The 16,810-nt window shown below is 38.2% G+C and overlaps 1 protein-coding gene across 9 annotated transcripts in view; it reads right to left on the bottom strand.

Moving 5' to 3' along the window:
- Positions 1-16,810, bottom strand: part of Bbx (BBX high mobility group box domain containing) — a 285,419-nt gene that overhangs the window by 171,622 nt on the left and 96,987 nt on the right. The window lies entirely within an intron of this gene.

Below are 16,810 nucleotides of genomic sequence, written 5' to 3' on the forward strand. Positions count from 1 at the left end.
TAAGCGAAAAATTTTTTTTAGTTAGAATGCATAAGGATAATGTTACACCAATAAATTAAGCAGGAACATGAAGCACGATGACCTCAGTATACACAGAGTTAGAAGCACTGGCCCAGGATAGGCAAAACTTCAATACTGGAAGACAGACTTGCTGAGACCTAAGAGGCAGATCTGGCTATAGCACTAATTTCACATCGAAAAGTGGAATATGAAATATGGGCAAATGAGAAAACTATATGATTTGTCCTTCCTTTTTTTTTTTTCTTTTGTCCATGATCAATAGAGTAAGATCATAGCACAGTGCTGTGCTAAGCCTACTAGCCTTGATATAACACCCTGCAATTGTGGATCAATTCCTGAGCCTCTACCCAAACAACAATCCCCACATCTTTAAGGATTGCCTTAAGAATTATTAAGACATTATAATGTAAAGTACTTGGCATATATTAAGTGCTCAATAAATATTAAGTAATCGTCTCATCAGAGTTAAAATTAGACAGTAAAAAACATTTGGTAGTTTTATTGTGAACACACTGGAGTTGGCTTGAAAATTAAATGCTCAATGAATTGGTATAGTGTTTGAAATTGGTGTTTCACTATAGATTTTATTTTAATTTAGGTGGTATTCTATATATGCTTAATTCTGACAGTCTGAGCAATTACTTTTTGTTGAGAGCCACAGCCAAAGCGGCCCCAGCAAACTTCCAGCTGATTGGCTCCTCTGCTGTGATGCTCATTGGGCTGTTTCCCCGCCCTTTCAGACCACAGAGCTGCTCATTGGGGGACTCTTTTTACTCCTACCAATTTCAATGTGCATTAGCTGATTTGACAATATGGACATTTTATTATAATGATCACTTGTCCTAAGACTGTTGCTTCAAGAACCATGGCAGAACAATGAATTTCTGCAGTTTCCATAAGTAGAGATAGAAAATGAATAGGCATTAGTCTAGTCAGATAGCTTGGCAGAGAGGCACTGAATGTTTCTTTATACTCCCGTGAACTGTGTAAATGTGACTTTGACCTTTTCAGGCAGGGAAAACTGCACATTTAAAGGCAAAGAAAAGGGCTGGGGTTGTGGCTCAGTGGTAAAGTACTTGCCCAGCACATGTGAGGCACTGAGTTCGTCCTCAGCACCACATAAAAATAAACAATAGAATAAAGGTATTGTGTCCATCTACAACTAAAAAAAAATTAAAATAATAAAGGCAGAGAAAGTATCACTTCCAGAAGGAGTACAAAAGCATGCTTGCCAGCAGCCACATCAGAAATAGTAACAGGGAACACCCAGGTACTTTAGGAAGACTCATAAGCTCTATCAAGCCACCAGGCACTAAACTGGAAAATAAAGAGGATAACTAGAGGACACCCCCCTCAGAGATTACATTAACTCAAGCAAGCCTAATACACGTACTCTAGGAATTAGTTTGAACCTTCAGAAGGATTCCTGCAAGTGAAACCCAATAGACAATCCTCAAGACCACTTTGTCTTACAAAGTAAGAAAGGGTTCCCGTGGCTGCTTTTGCAACATCGATAATTCACAACATACAGAAAATCAAATTCTTACCAAAAAAAAAAAAAAAATACCCAAAGTCATGATAAAAAAAAAATACCCAAAGTCATGATAAAAGAGGTCAATAATAAGAATTTATGTAATTGTAAACAGAAAATATTCTGTTCCAAGAAGTAAAGGGCATTGATCTTTCCTTTCTACTCTGTTTTAATACAAATTACACAAAGTAAGTCTAAAGGAACAAACTTAAAAATTCAATTTAAAATTTTGTGATATTATTTAATAAAAGTACATTTCTATTAAAATCTATATTTGGGGAGGGAGGGTACTAGGGTGCTTTACCACTGAACTATATCCCCAGTCCTTTTTATTTTCTATTTTAAATCAGAGTTTCACTAAATTGCTGAGGCTGGCTATAAACTATCTTCCTGATGCCCTCAGCCTCACAAACTGCTGGGATTATAGATGTGCACCACTGTATCTGGCACACACACACACACACACAAAAAAAAAAATTCCAGTAACAAAAAACTCTACTTACCAGATAGGATCCTGTTCCTGTTCCTTTCAGATGTGTCTAATATGTATGTGTGTGTTTATATATATGTATATATTTTTTTAATTTTAGTTGTAGATGGACACAATACCTTTATTTAATTTACTTATTTATTTTTATGTGGTGCTGAGAATCAAACCCAGGGCTTCACATGTGCTAGGCAAGTGCTCTATCACTGATTTACAACCCCCAGCCCCGTAAGCATATTTTTGGCATAAAGTCACAAAGCAGTCTGCTTACAAGTGACTGACTGTGATGTGTCAATATGCTTCCTTTTTATTTATTCAAAAAGCAATTATATTTCTGGGACCAATAAGATCACATAGTAATTAGTTATTTTAAATCAGAAAACTACACGAAACTTTCCTTAGGGGTTACAGGGAAGTTCAATCACATTTCCATGGCTAAAACCAAGTAAGGCCTAGGGAAGCTGGACAGAAGGTATTCCAGCTGATTTTTAACCAAGTTGAGACAATACCCCAGGTCTTCACAATGCTTCCCCCATTACTCCATACTGGTGCCCACAGGGTCTGATGTTATTTCCTATGAAACTGCAGAATCACAGAATGTTGAGGGCACATGAGAGTAAGGGGCCTCTTATTCCAGCCCTTTTGATGGCATAGCAAGATAGTGGCAGGAACAGGCTAGAACCAGGCCTCCTGCCTTTGTACTAATTCCACAATGCATTTCTGGATTATCATCAGTTTGATCTAGAATTTGCTGTCCATAACCAGCAGGAGGCTCCAAACCATACTGTATACTCCACTCTTCCAGTGGCCCATCACAGCAGCAATATTCAGCTAGAAAAGACCCTAACATTTCACACTCAGAGTTCAGAGAATGTTTCCTGAACATTTCCTGGAATGCTTTGTCTTTGCCAAACTGAAGGCAAAGAAAGACAGCACTTAGCTCTAGAAATGCACATGTCAAATACATATGTTTCTAAATATTCTAAGCAACACCTTCAAATAAAGAGTCAATGCCAACCTTGTGTGTGTGTGTGTGTGTGTGTGTACACACACAAAGGGTATAGAGGAATACTCTATACTTTCAATTTGACTGTGAACCTAGATGTGCTATTAAAAATAGTCTATTAGTTTAAAAAATATCTGATGTCAATTTACTTCACTTTGCAATGAGAATTATGTACGACTAGAGAATGACAAGCCAATACTAGTTGAGAATATAGGAACACTAATTCTCCCTTAAATGTACACCCCTCAAGAGAAACACCTAGTACCAATTTAAATTATGTCCTACATTGAAACGAAGCACATGCCATATAATAACCACCTCTGTACAGTACAAATGCCCCACCAGTAATTAATCCTCAAGAAAATGCCAATGGGGGCTGGGGCTATAGCTCAGTACAGCGCTTGCCTCGCAAGTGTGTGGCACTGGGTTCGATCCTCAGCATCACATAAAAATAAATAAATAAAGCTATTGTGTCCTTCAAAACTAAAAAAAAAAATTTTTTAAACAATGCCAATGGGGCTGGGGTTATGGCTCAGTGGTAGAGAGCTTGCCTAGCATGTGTAAGGCACTGGGTTCCATTCTCAGCATCACATATAAATGAATAAATAAATAAAGGTCCATCAATAACTAATAATTTTTTTAAAAAGCCAATGGCTTTACTTGCCACTGCTCCTAAGTCAATATTTAATACAAAACATTTAGTTTAAATTAAATCAACTAAAAATATGAAAAGAAAATAGTCTTCTAAATATTTCCATAAATAGGTATAGACTTATCCTTTGCCACTAAATCCAGTGCATTGACACACAGAAATCAATGTTATACAACCCCAGGGCCACCAATTATAAGGACTACATGGCAAAAGGCAAAAGGCTTATCCTGAAGCACCCCTAGAATAACCTGTAATAGCCATGGTTCTCAGTCCTACACACTTTGAAATCTGAACTTCTTAAAATTAGCAAAATCAGACTTTGCCACCTTTCAAGTTGAAAAAGAAACTTGCTGTTAGAAGCCTTATTTAAATAGGAGAATAACTAGCTACAAAAACATATTTTCTATACTGGTTCCTCTTAAGCAGAAATTAGCAGACATTTGTTTTTGCCTACTTAGCATACCTTTCCCATTATGCACTTTGATTTTTGGAAAAATACTTCACACACCTGGAATATACATATCTTTTGGGAAAAGAGTCCAGTACCTTGAATGGGACTGACCTAATTCTACCTAAGTTTCAGAGATGAATTATCACCCAGGATTGTCCAATCAGCTCTTATTCCATCTTCCTAGACACTGACGCTGGATGAAGACTAGATATGAAACCTGAATCCTGGCACAGATCACAAAATAAACAACAGAGATGTTATGCTACATTACTATCAGTACTTACATAGTTTTATATATAAGTATACTATATTACTATAAGTAACTATAAAGTACCTAAAGTGAGAGAGAATGGTTTACAATTTTGTTGAAATAAGAGAAAAAGTACTGGACCACATACATACGTCCTGAAAAGAAATGAAAGGAAGAACTGATTTATTTTCCTATACTTTGAATCCTATTTCAACAAATTTATTCAAAATTTCTGGTACATCATGATATTCAGTAAGCCAAGATTTGTTTAGACTTTAAATCTCTTCTCCTGTTTCAGCAACTTATGCTTCAATTTACATTTCTTATAAAGAAAAGTTTCAGGTTTCAATACAAACATGGAATAATTGGCAAATGTTAATTTGACTTCTAAAACTAATTTTAAGGACATTTCCAATATCTTGATTATGTATCGTGGTATATGTCATTAACAGTGACACATAATTTATTCTCCATGCAAACTTATGGCCTGAAATGATTTTCTCTTAGACTTAAAAGGAGGGAAAACAAAACAAAATGAAAACATCGAGTAGTTGGGAATACAGTGTCTTGCTTTGGAAAGTTATATATACTTCTGGAAAAACAACAAATTTTTGAGAGAGTAAAATAAAGTAAAATATATTAATATTAAAATCATTCTGAATATACTTCTGAAATGAAATCTTTACAGCTTAAAATGCATTTATAGTATTTTACTTTTACAGATGATTATGGTCACAAGGAACCAAAGAGTTGGTTATCATACAGTATATATGATAATAATATTCTTTACCAAATCCCTCATATCAGCTTGCTTGACCCAGGCCTCTTTTTCATAAAAGTTGAAATGCATATGAATGAATGATGAGGTCACATATGAACATCCACACATAACCAAAAGTCTAATTTCAAACCACTGAGCTCTGTGGTGACTAGGATTCCAGACAGAGGGTGTCTCTATAATTTAAGAACAACAACACAAATACTTGTTATTTTCAAATATGAAATACATCAACAATTTTTATAGTATTCTAGAAATGCCAAAGGATGCTTTGGCAACATATCTATAACTGAACTCTAATTACTGCACTTTGGAGGTGAACCATAAGTAATAGGAATAATCATACACATTAGATCCCAGGTCTAATATGTGGTTCACAGCCTTCAACTAATTCAATCAGCACCAAGAGTCTCGTATAATAAATTCTAAGGGATCCTCAAAATATAATCTAAAATATAGACTTGAAATTCAGACTAGTACTTGTGTAGAGTACGATCTGTACCATAGTTCAAGACCACAGCTAACAAATAACCAGTTATTTAACTAATTAGATCCTCTTCATCCCATATCTCACTCCCATTATGCTTCCTCCCTCCAGAGCAACCACTTTAATGTGCTGAGTATATGTGCTGATTTTACATAAAACTGAAAATGGTACATCAGATAACAGCATATGCCCTCCACCTGTTAAAGGGGAATTCTAAACTGGGTGCAGTCGCATGCCTATAATCCCAGCAGCTCAGGAGGCTGAGGCAGAAGGATCGTGAGTTCAAAGCCAGCCTCAGCAAAAGCGAGGCACTAAGCAACTCAGTGAGACCCTGTCTCTAAATAAAATACAAAACAGGGCTGGGGATATGGCTCAGTGATCTAATGCCCCTGAGCTCAATCCCTGGTTCCAAAAATGGTCGTGGGGGAGACTCTAGGTTTCTCTTTTGAAGTTCCAGTAAAAATGCATACTAACAGACATTACACTTATGTTTAAAATTTCCAACTGTGGAGTAACAAGAATAGGTAGCATGTAAGCACACCCACAGATGTATAAGTAAGCACTGTTACCTTATCTTTTATCTGATTATGTCACTGAAAAGTAGCATACGTAATCTAAACTTAGTCTCATCAAGTGGAATGAATAAAAGTGCAAGAGCTGAGAATTAGGGATGTCTATCTTAACTGAATGAAATGCATGTAAAATGGCATAGTGCAATATGAGTCAGCATTGTGAAGTACCCCAAAATAAAATGGACTTAACAGAAATATACTAACAAAAAAAGAAAAAACCCACTCTACCTGGTTCTGTTTACTGCATCAAGGTAAGAACATAAAAAACTCAAAGTGCCTCTAGAACAGACTATTGAGAGATTAGGAGAGGAGCTAAGCAATTCTGCTGGGGGCAGAATGGTTAAAGAAAATAAAAATGTAACTCTGGAAAAGAAGAAGTTCTATTTTCACATCCCTTCAGTGTCTCATAAAGAGGAGACATCAGACATAAATTTGTATGGTTATTTCAGAGTTTAAAACTGAAATCAATGAGCAGATGTTTCTAGGAGGCAGTTTAGAAGGTTCAATATAAGAAAACATCAGATCTGTACAAAAGTGAAGGGAGTTCCCTTCATAGATAGAGATAATCAAGTGAAAACCTAAGAAGCTATTATATGGAATCCATACAGGGCACAGAGGCCTTCCAGTCTAAGATCCAAGCATTTCAAGATTCTCAAGAGTCTTTAGAAAACTAAGAAAGCTGAATGTCTCCGTACTAAAGATTATGGTGTACTAATGTCCCAAAAAATCAGAATTCACAGTTAGTGTTAGTCAAACTGTTTAAAGAATTGGAAATGAGCACATGCTAGTTTCTAATTAAAAGATAGTACAAAACTTTTCATATCATCAAAAGATTTAATATTAGTACCATTCAATTATCACATTAAGTTTGTGCTCATACTGTTGCACTAAAGTGAAACTGGAGTAATAAGAAATTCAAAATAAATTGCATTATCACCTATTTTCACAGAACTGTTCTTTGGAATTCAGAGCACTTTACAAACATTTGGATCTAACAAAAATTATTACAGTAACTAATAAGAGGGTTTTTATTCTATTTTATATGTTAAGAAAACGAAACCACCACCAATAACTTATAATTATACTCATCAACCATACAAATCAGAAAAACAAATCCCTAGAGTACAAATTATTAGGTAGGTAAATCATTCAGCCACTAGGCTTCTCTATGTACATGAGGGTCATTAAAAAAAAAATAGTCAAGTGTTTTATTAATATCCCCAAACTACTCATTATAAGAGAGCAAAAGGATTTCAGAAAACATTTGATAAAGGATTTTATTTATACCTTATGGAAGATCATGAGTATCTTGGTGGAATTAATATATTTTACAATTGAATTTCTGAAAAATTCTGCCTTTTTCCCCCTAACAGTACATATTCCCTTTCAATTAAAATTCCACTATAAAGATAACCACTTTGATACATGGTTGACTCTTTTGGTCAGTGCACATTTTTATTGTGTAAACCCTTCTTTCTGTGAAAATCATCCCAAACATCTGACTTAAAAGCAAAAAACAAAACTACTACAATTCTAATTTTAAAATCATATTTCCCCTATAAAATTAATTTCAAGTTAATCACCTAAGACATTTCCAATAACTGAAAGGCACTAATACACAGAAACAATCATTTCTAAGATTACATTGAAGGCTCCTATCAGGATCTGGAATTGAAATCTGTTATCCAGTTCTTTTCTTTTCTCTTCTTTCCTTTCTTCCTTCTTTTATTTATTTAGTAGTTGTAGATGAACAGCATGCCTTTATTTTGTTTATTTTTTTTAATGTGGTGCTAAGGATCAAACCCAGTGCCTCACAACATGCTAGGCAAGGCACTCTGCCACTGAGCTACAGATCCAACCCTGTTAACTAGTTCTTGATTGCCACTATTACTAGAAGGAACTGGATTCTTATTAAAATCAGAATTTTAATTCACTTTGTAATACCTTTTCCTCCCATAAATGAAATTTTCTCAAAATAATATTTGTAAAAATAATATGGTAAGTTTTTAAGTACAGCAAATTTAAAATAACTACTATTTATATTTTCCTATGGTTAAAAGTAAAAAAAAAAAAAAATTTACATTTCTTACAAACAAGTCAGAAAAATAGCAAGTAAGAGAAGTCAAAGAGTCTTTGATAGCTAAGGATAACTGAACTGGAATTAAAGTGTCACCAGGTTGTTACGGATAATCCATAAATAGCAAAAAAGAAAGCATACACTGGTAATATTTATATGTAGTGTAGCCTCTACAAAAGAGACAATGTCTATAAAAATAAGAGACTGCCAAAATTTGCCATAAGTTATTACTTTTTTCTTAGTTTTTTTTTTTTTTTCCAAGTTGTTGATGGACCTTTGTTTATTTATTTATATGTGGTGCTGAGGATTGAACTCAGTGCCTCACACATGCTAGGCAAGTTCTCTACCACTGAGCCACAACCCCAGTCCTTTTCTTAGTGTTTTTTAAAGCTAACCCTATGCAAGGAAAATGGTTTCCCAAACATGCAAGCTAAAACTCATACTATATAAAATATATAAATAAAATGCTTAGTTAAAATCTTCTAAACCAGGGCATTTATTCTAAATTTTGGTTTGTTTTCCTAACACTTCACTTTCTCCCACCACAGAGATCTGCTACATTTTAATCTGAACATATTCACTATTTTCATCCAATGCATGCCTAGGGCACATTGTGAGGTATATTTATTTGATTAACCAAGTTTGATGTGCTGAGTGAAATGGGGGACAAGCCCAAATTGAATTCGAGGGCTTGGAGGCCTGGGCAAAATGACAAGGTGGTATTACACTCCTGTGATGGAAAGGCTGTGTGTCCTGGAGGTTAGGAGCAAGGAAGCCACTAAAAGGTTTGTTCTAGTCAGCAAAGATTCGGTTTGGAATCTTTTACATGACATGTGTTATACAGAATGAACCAGAAAAAAACCAGAGCAGATAGCAGGATTTGTGAGTCATGAAAACACACAAGTTAAATCTATGGTAAAGAGATGTTACCCGAGGTCTTCATCTAAGAAGAATATGGAAAACATGGGTGCAAGGACTGCAATAGCAGGGAAACATCACAGCTTACCTCAGCTCCTTTATAAAAGAAGGTAAGGGATCATCACCCTTGCTCATGATGGATGCTGCTGAGCAGTTCTATGAACTGGTGTGACCTGTGGTCAGGACACGCTAATCCATAAGTTCCCTTTCCCTGTAGCACACAACTACCTATATCACATGTGGTTCTAGGGTTGGGGATATAGCTCAGTTGGGAGAGTGCTCGCCTTGCAAGGCTCTGGGTTCAATCACCAGCACCACCAAAAAAGAAAAAAAAAATTGTATCCTTTGTTGTTCTTCCACAATTCTTCCATTTACAATCTCTTACCTTTCAAAAGATGTTTACCCTGAAGCACATTTCACTAGCTGAATTATGTTCCCTTAGCCAGGTCACATTCTATTTTCTGATAGAACTGGTTTAAAAGTGAAAGATAAGCGCTGCCTGCCTTGACCGGCAACACAAATGCAAGCTTATCAAGACAGGTCAAATCCTAATAATCTAACATCATATTCCCCATTTCTACCACAAAAACCTAAGTGGTTTCAGCTCAAAATAATCAGAAACAAAACAAGCAATGTCAGCAACCGGAGTTCCTCACTCTTCAACTCGGCTCGAGAACCAGGCAATATGAAGAAGAGAAATGTTCAAGTATGAACAGTAGTTGTATTTACTGAGACATTTGTTTAATCAGAACTTTTAGGAACCTTAAAAAGTTGCCAGAATGCCACTTCCTTTTTAATCACTCTCAACCTGAATTATAAAACACAATCACAGAAACTACTTTAAAATGCTAATGTCCAGAGAGGTATGGTGACTTGCACCTATAATCCTAGCTGAGGCAGGAGAATCACAAGTTTGAGGCCAATCTGGATAATGTAGTGAGCCTCTGTCACAAAAATAATTTCTAAAAAGGCTGGGAATGTAGATCAAAGATGGAATGTCCCTGGATTCAATCCCCAGTATGTGGGGTGGGGTGGGGGAGATAAAAATAAAAATTAAAAAATACAGATCCCCAAGTCTTCTCTATCCTAAACCAATTAAACCAAAATAATCTCAAGGGTTAGTCTCAGGCATGCACAGAAATAAAAGTTCCCCCGGTGATTTTTAAGGTGCAGCCAAGCTTGAGATGAACTATGAATATGCAAGGACTGAACTGATTTTTAAAAACTGCTAAAAAGTGGCAGTGCTGTTGTCTGATGATCTAAGATGAAGAACACAAGGTTAAAGTGATCACAGGTAATACTGAATGGACCAGTGAGGTTTATTCCTTTTTATGGCAAGACCCTCTATTCTGACAGGCATCTTACCAATTAATGCCATATATATCAATCAATCTGTATAAAAAAGGTGCTGGAAGAAAGTTTCACTACAAGCAATGCAGAACTGTCTTCACATTCAGGGGGCAGCAAGTAGTCATAATTGTAGTGTCATGCTCTTTCCTATATCTTCTGTCATATTTTACAGCTAAAAACAAGTTTTATAACACAGCTGACTAATATGGAAGCATTTTGCAGAATTTCTTGCATCCTCTAACTGCATCTGGAAGTATGCCATGATCACTGTTACTTAGGTGTGTTTTCAGGAAGAAAAAACAATGTGCCTCAATGCCCCAAAATGACGTTGATTATTGTCTTTCACTTATTATTGAGTGGTGTGAATGAGAGGTAGAGAAGGGCTATTGTCTCCGTGAGTCTGCCTAATGGCTTAAAATTTTACATCAATGGCTTAAAAATAAATATCGTTTCACAATTCCAATATCATTTACACAGTTAGTAACAGCTCAGGACCGTCATCTCTCGTGATTCTTTTTGGTTGCTCTTTATACCAATAATTAGCCCTTATATACAAGTAGAAGTAAGTGAGCACTTAATATATTCATAGATCCTGGGCAGTTTTCAAGTGATCAGGTAGGGAAGTTTTGTGTTTTTACTTTATTTTGCTTTGTTTTTTTCTTCCTCATTGACAATTAATTTGCATTTTAGCTTCCTTTTGTGAAAAGGAGGTGCTAAAGGACAAAGCTACTGAACAACTGGGAAACACCTAAAACAAATATCCTCAGTTCTGCAAGCTGAGTATAAAGAGATACAAATCTTATCAGGGAAAAAGAAAAATCTTTAGCTATCCTAGAAACTGCAGGCTTCCCGGAGCTCTGATCAAACATTTAAAAAGTAAACACTTCACAATTATAAAGAAATCAAAATACTTCTTTCTTTCAAGTAGGAAAGATCAAGGAAGTAAAAAATGCTGGTTTTCAGGAACAATAGTTTCCCTTCTAGAATTTCTCTAGACAAAAAGACACTTCCTTCAAGTACTAATATATGTGATGAGTTTCTAATTCTTCATCTTTGTAAAATACCATTTTACTGATAAAGAAATACAAGCATGCGGTAGCATGCTCACCTGGCATGCGTGCGGCCCGGGTTCCATCCTCAGCACCACATACAAACAAAGATGTTGTGTCCGCCGAAAACTAAGAAATAAATATTAAAAAAATTCTTTCTCTCTCTCTCTAAAAAAAAAAAAAGAAAAACAAGCTCTAAAGTCTTCAGAACAAAATAGCATAAACTATACATTTAGACCTAAGAAATACTAACATTTTAAGGGTTAAAATCCTATAATCAGCCAGGAGAGGTGGTGCCTGCCAGTAACCTCAGCAGCTTAGAAGGCTGAGACAGAAGGATTGTGAGTTCAAAGTTAGTCTCAGCAGCAGAGAGACTCTAAGCAACTCAGTGAGACTGACCCTGTCACTAAATAAAATACAAAAGAGGGCTCAGTGGTTTAATGCCCGTGAGTTCAATCCCTGGTTCCCCCCAAAAATCGTAAAATCATCTTTTGTTTTTTTCTTGTTTTGCAACTGTTAGGCATGCACTGAACTACAGCCCTTTTTTAAATTTTGAGACAGGATCTCTAGGTAAGTTGCCCAGGCTGGCCTCCAGCTTGTGATACTTCAACCTCAGCCTCCTGAGTATCTAGGATTACAAGGTGTGTGCTGTGTCCAGCTACATGCCACAACTTTTTGGTTTTGGTTCAGTTTCAAAATGTGCCCCCTGCTCCTTTCACCGTTAATCTGTAGCGAACCACTTTGCCAAGCAGCAGGAAGAACAAAGAGATAGAAAAAGAGATGCTTGGCTCCCTGACGCTTGGTTGCTCAGAGCCGAGGGCACTTTGCTCCCATCTGCTTCCTCTTTCGCTTCGCTCCGGGCAAAATGTTTTCTCTGATATTTGGATGCTGATCAATAATGGGGAGTGGGGGGGGGAGAATGGAGAAGCTTTGGAATTGGCAGAGGGAAGTGAGGGAAGGGAAGAGGGTATGCAGGTGGAAAAGATGTCAACCATCATTTCTAACCCCATACCATCTCCCTTTCCCTCCCACCCCTCTGCCCTATCTAGAGCTCATCTATTCCTCCCATGCTCCCCCTCCCTACCCCACTATGAATCAGCCTCCTTTCATCAGAGAAAACATTCGGCATTTGTTTTTTTGTGATTGGCTAACTTCACTTAGCATTATCTTCTCTAATTCCACACATTTACCTGCAAATGTCATGATTTTATTCTCTTTTATTGCTGAGTAATAGTCCATTGTGTGTATATGACACATTTTTTTTAATCCATTCATCTATTGAAGGGCATCTAGGTTAGTTCCACAATTTAGCTATTGTGAATTGTGCTGCTATAAACATTGATGTGGCTGTGTCCCTATATAAGTCCTTTGGGTATAGACTAAGGAGAGGGATAGCTGGGTCTGGCAGTTCCATTCCCAATTTTCCAAGAAATCCATACTGCTTTCCATATTGGCTGCACCAATTTCCAGCCCCACCAGCAGTGAAATACTTGGGAATCAATTTAACAAAAGAAGTGAAAGATCTATATAATGAAAATTACAGAACCCTAAAAAAAGAAATCAAAGAAGACCTTAGAAGACAGAAAGATCTACCTTGCTCTTGGATAGGCAGAATTAATATTATCAAAATGATGATACTACCAAAAGCACTATACAGATTTAATACAATTCCAATCAAAATCCCAATGGCATTCCTCATAGAAATAGAAAAAGCAATCATGAAATTCATCTGGATAAAGAAAAGACCCAGAATAACTAAAGCAATCCTTATCAAGAAGAGTGAAGCAGGTGGCATCACTATACCAGACCTTAAACTATACTACAGAGCAATAGTAACAAAAACAGCATGGTATTGGCAACAAAGCAGACTGGTAGACCAATGGTACAGAAGAGAGGACACAGAGACTAACCCACAAAATTATAATTATTTTATATTAGACAAAGGTGCCAAGAGCATGCATTGGAGATAAGATAGCCTCCTCAACAAATGGTGCTGGGAAAACTGGAAATCCATATGCAACAAGATAAAATTAAACCCCTATCTCTCGCCATGCACAAAACTCAACTCAAAATGGGTTAAAAACCTAGGAATAAAACCAGAGACCCTGCATCTAATAGAAGAAAAAGTAGGCCCTAATCTCTATCGTGTGGGATTAGGTCCTAACTTCCTTAATAAGACTCCTTTGATGCAAGAATTAAAATCAAGAATCAAAAAATGGGATAGACTCAAACTAAAAAGTTTCTGCTCAACAAAAGAAAAATCTGTGAGGTGAATAGAGAGCCTACATCTTGGGAGTAAATCTTTACCCCTCACACATCAGACATAGCACTAATCTCTAGGGTATATAAAGAACTCAAAAACATAAGCACCAAGAAAACAAATAACCCAATCAATAAATGGGCCAAGGACCTGAACAGACACCTCTCAGAAGATGATATATAATCAATCAACAAATATATGAAAAAATGTTCATCATTACTAGCAATTAGAGAAATGCAAATCAAAATCACTCTAAGATTTCATCTCACTCCAGTCAAAATGGCAGCTGTTATGCATACAAACAACAGTAAGTGTTGGCGAGGATGTGCAATCCAGTTTTATTGAAGATTCCAGGAAGTTTCCAGAGAATCCCCTAAGGGCCACCTCTTGACTTTTGACTGACAGTAGGATGACATCAGACTTTTAAGTCTCCACTGTTATGACAACTCTATGTCACCTTGAGCAGTTCTAATTGAATTCTTAATCATTTTTACAGGTTTTATGGTCAGGAGAAACTATCCTTATCTTACGGGATCTGATCTGTGAAAAGGGTCACAAAATCTCTCCCTTCAAAGTAATCTGGATTCCTCTTATCAGTGTTATTTCCTGCCTACATTTCCTTGCAGATAACAGGTATTTTTCTGAGGAATGTGTCTTATCCTGTCCACTTAATCCAGGAAGGGCTGCAAGTATATTTCTTTTTGGCAAAGAAAACATGTGAGAGTCAGCTCAGTAGGCCCATTTTATAGAATTTTTCTCTTTGTGTCCCCAGCATCCTCATCTGTCTATCCCATAACAATACTATTTTATTTCAAAGTTTGCTACAAAGCTATAGCAATCAAGACACTGTGGTATTGGCAGAGAGGCCATAGAGAACAATGAAACAGAATTGAAAATCCAGAAAGAATCCTTACATTTATGGTGGATTATTTTTTGAAAAAGTTGCCAAAACATCATATGAAAGACATTTTCTTCAACAAATTGTTCTAGAAAAATTAACTATCTGTAATCACAAATATGAACCCCTAACCCACACCATTAATTAAGCCAGACAGTACAGCTAGTTAACACATAAATCACTCAAAATAGATCACAGATATTGGTGGAAGAATTAAAATCATCAATCTCCTGAAAAAAAAAAAAAAAACAAACTGTGTGACCCTGGTTAGGCAAAAAACTCCTAGATATGATACCACAATTAAAAGTTATAAAAGAATGCAAATCAAAACTACCCTAAGATACCATCTCACTCCAGTAAGATTAGCAGGCATTATGAAGTCAAACAACAACAAGTGCTGGGAGGATGTGGGGAAAAGGGTACTCTTGTACATTGCTGGTGGGACTGCAAATTGGTGCGGCCAATTTGGAAAGCAGTATGGAGATTCCTGGGAAAGCTGGGAATGGAATCACCATTTGACCCAGCTATTGCCCTTCTCGGACTATTCCCTGAAGACCTAAAAAGAGAGAGCCGCGGGCGCTTTGCTCCCATCTGCTTCCTCTTTCGCTTCGCTCCGGGCAGAGAAGCTGAATGTGTAATCAGCAGTGGATTGTAAGTACCCGAGGCAAAGAAAGCTCAGTGCGCCCCGCCTTTTTTTCTTTTTCTTTTTTCTTTTTTTTTTTTTTTTGAATATTTTTTATACAGGGAGAGTTTGTGGATTGGGATTGTTGGCGGGGCTGTGGTTTCTGTGCCGAAAATCCACTCCGCGCGAGCCGCCATTTGCTTTCTGCTTGCTGTCTTGATGGCTCTGTATACATTGTCCGGCAGCCGCACCTAGAGGTTGGAGCTGGGCTGCGTGCCGAGCCCTGTCCTCCGAAGGCTGGACTGCAGCCTCGAGCGCCTCGGTGGCCTGTTCGCCGCTGCACCTTCGGGCAGAGCCTGCTCTGGGGTCGTTCTGCACCCCCCTGCCAGGGGACCCGTGCTCCGGAGGAGGGGGACGGAGAGCCGCGGCGGCAGCCGCTTGGGCCCCAGGGGACGGGCACCGGGCTGAAGAGCTGCGGAGGCCAGGGCGGCTCTGCTACGGTCGCAGACAAGCGCAGCGCCCGTGAGCGCGGCCCAGAGACGGAGGCGACGGCGGCAGGGTTTCATTTCTAGAAATCTGGACTGGAAAGAGAAGCAGCAGTTTGTATAATCCCAAGAACTTGCTTATGCCAGGAAGCTGTAAGGGCAACATGAATATCATTGAGGAGATCTAACATGGTGGCAGGCGCAGAGAGATCAAGTCTCTGACATCTTCAACTGCGCGGGCATAGGGAGCCGTAAACTGTCTAAATGCTGTTTGCTCAGGATCACTAGGCAATGCTGAGCTGACGTGGATCTGGGGTGTACAGGCTGGGCCCCTCAGAACACACACACAGAGCCCGAATCGGAGGCAATTAAGCTCCGGTTCGCCTGCTTCGTGTGACTCAGCACTAACGATCCCACTGAAATAATTGGTCGGCCCTTAGGAACTTACAGAGGTAAAAGCCAACCGAGCCTTCATAGGCAGTGGCCACAGGACTGAAACGGGGATTGGGAGAGACAGTCAGGACCCACCCGTTGCATTGGTCACCCGGCAAAGGGAACGAACGGTCACCATTTGCATGGGATACCACCATGGCAGAGAAATGGCGTCACGGGCGGAGGAGATAACTGCATTGAAACCAGCGCGACAGGTGTGTAATCCCCTAGTCATCTCTCTCCACACAGCGGGGAAACCTTAAGGGCCACTCCCAGCTCTCCTGTGAACGCAATAACCAGACCGAGGGAATCAGGAGTGGCGTGGGACTCGCAGCGCGGAACTCCTGGCTACCGCTCCCACCAGTGCTGACAACTGAGGTCTCTTGCACCAGCTACCGGGGGCGTGGCTACAGGAGGGCAAGCAAATTCGCTGGGGGATCTCAGCCCCAAGCTCTACAAACTTAGGGTCTGAGGGAGGCAAACA

This window comes from Marmota monax, unplaced genomic scaffold (genome assembly GCF_021218885.2).
Source record: "Marmota monax isolate L192 unplaced genomic scaffold, Marmota_monax_Labrador192_F-V1.1 WCK01_AAM20220418_F8-fsc00156, whole genome shotgun sequence".
Classification (NCBI taxonomy): domain Eukaryota; kingdom Metazoa; phylum Chordata; class Mammalia; order Rodentia; family Sciuridae; genus Marmota; species Marmota monax.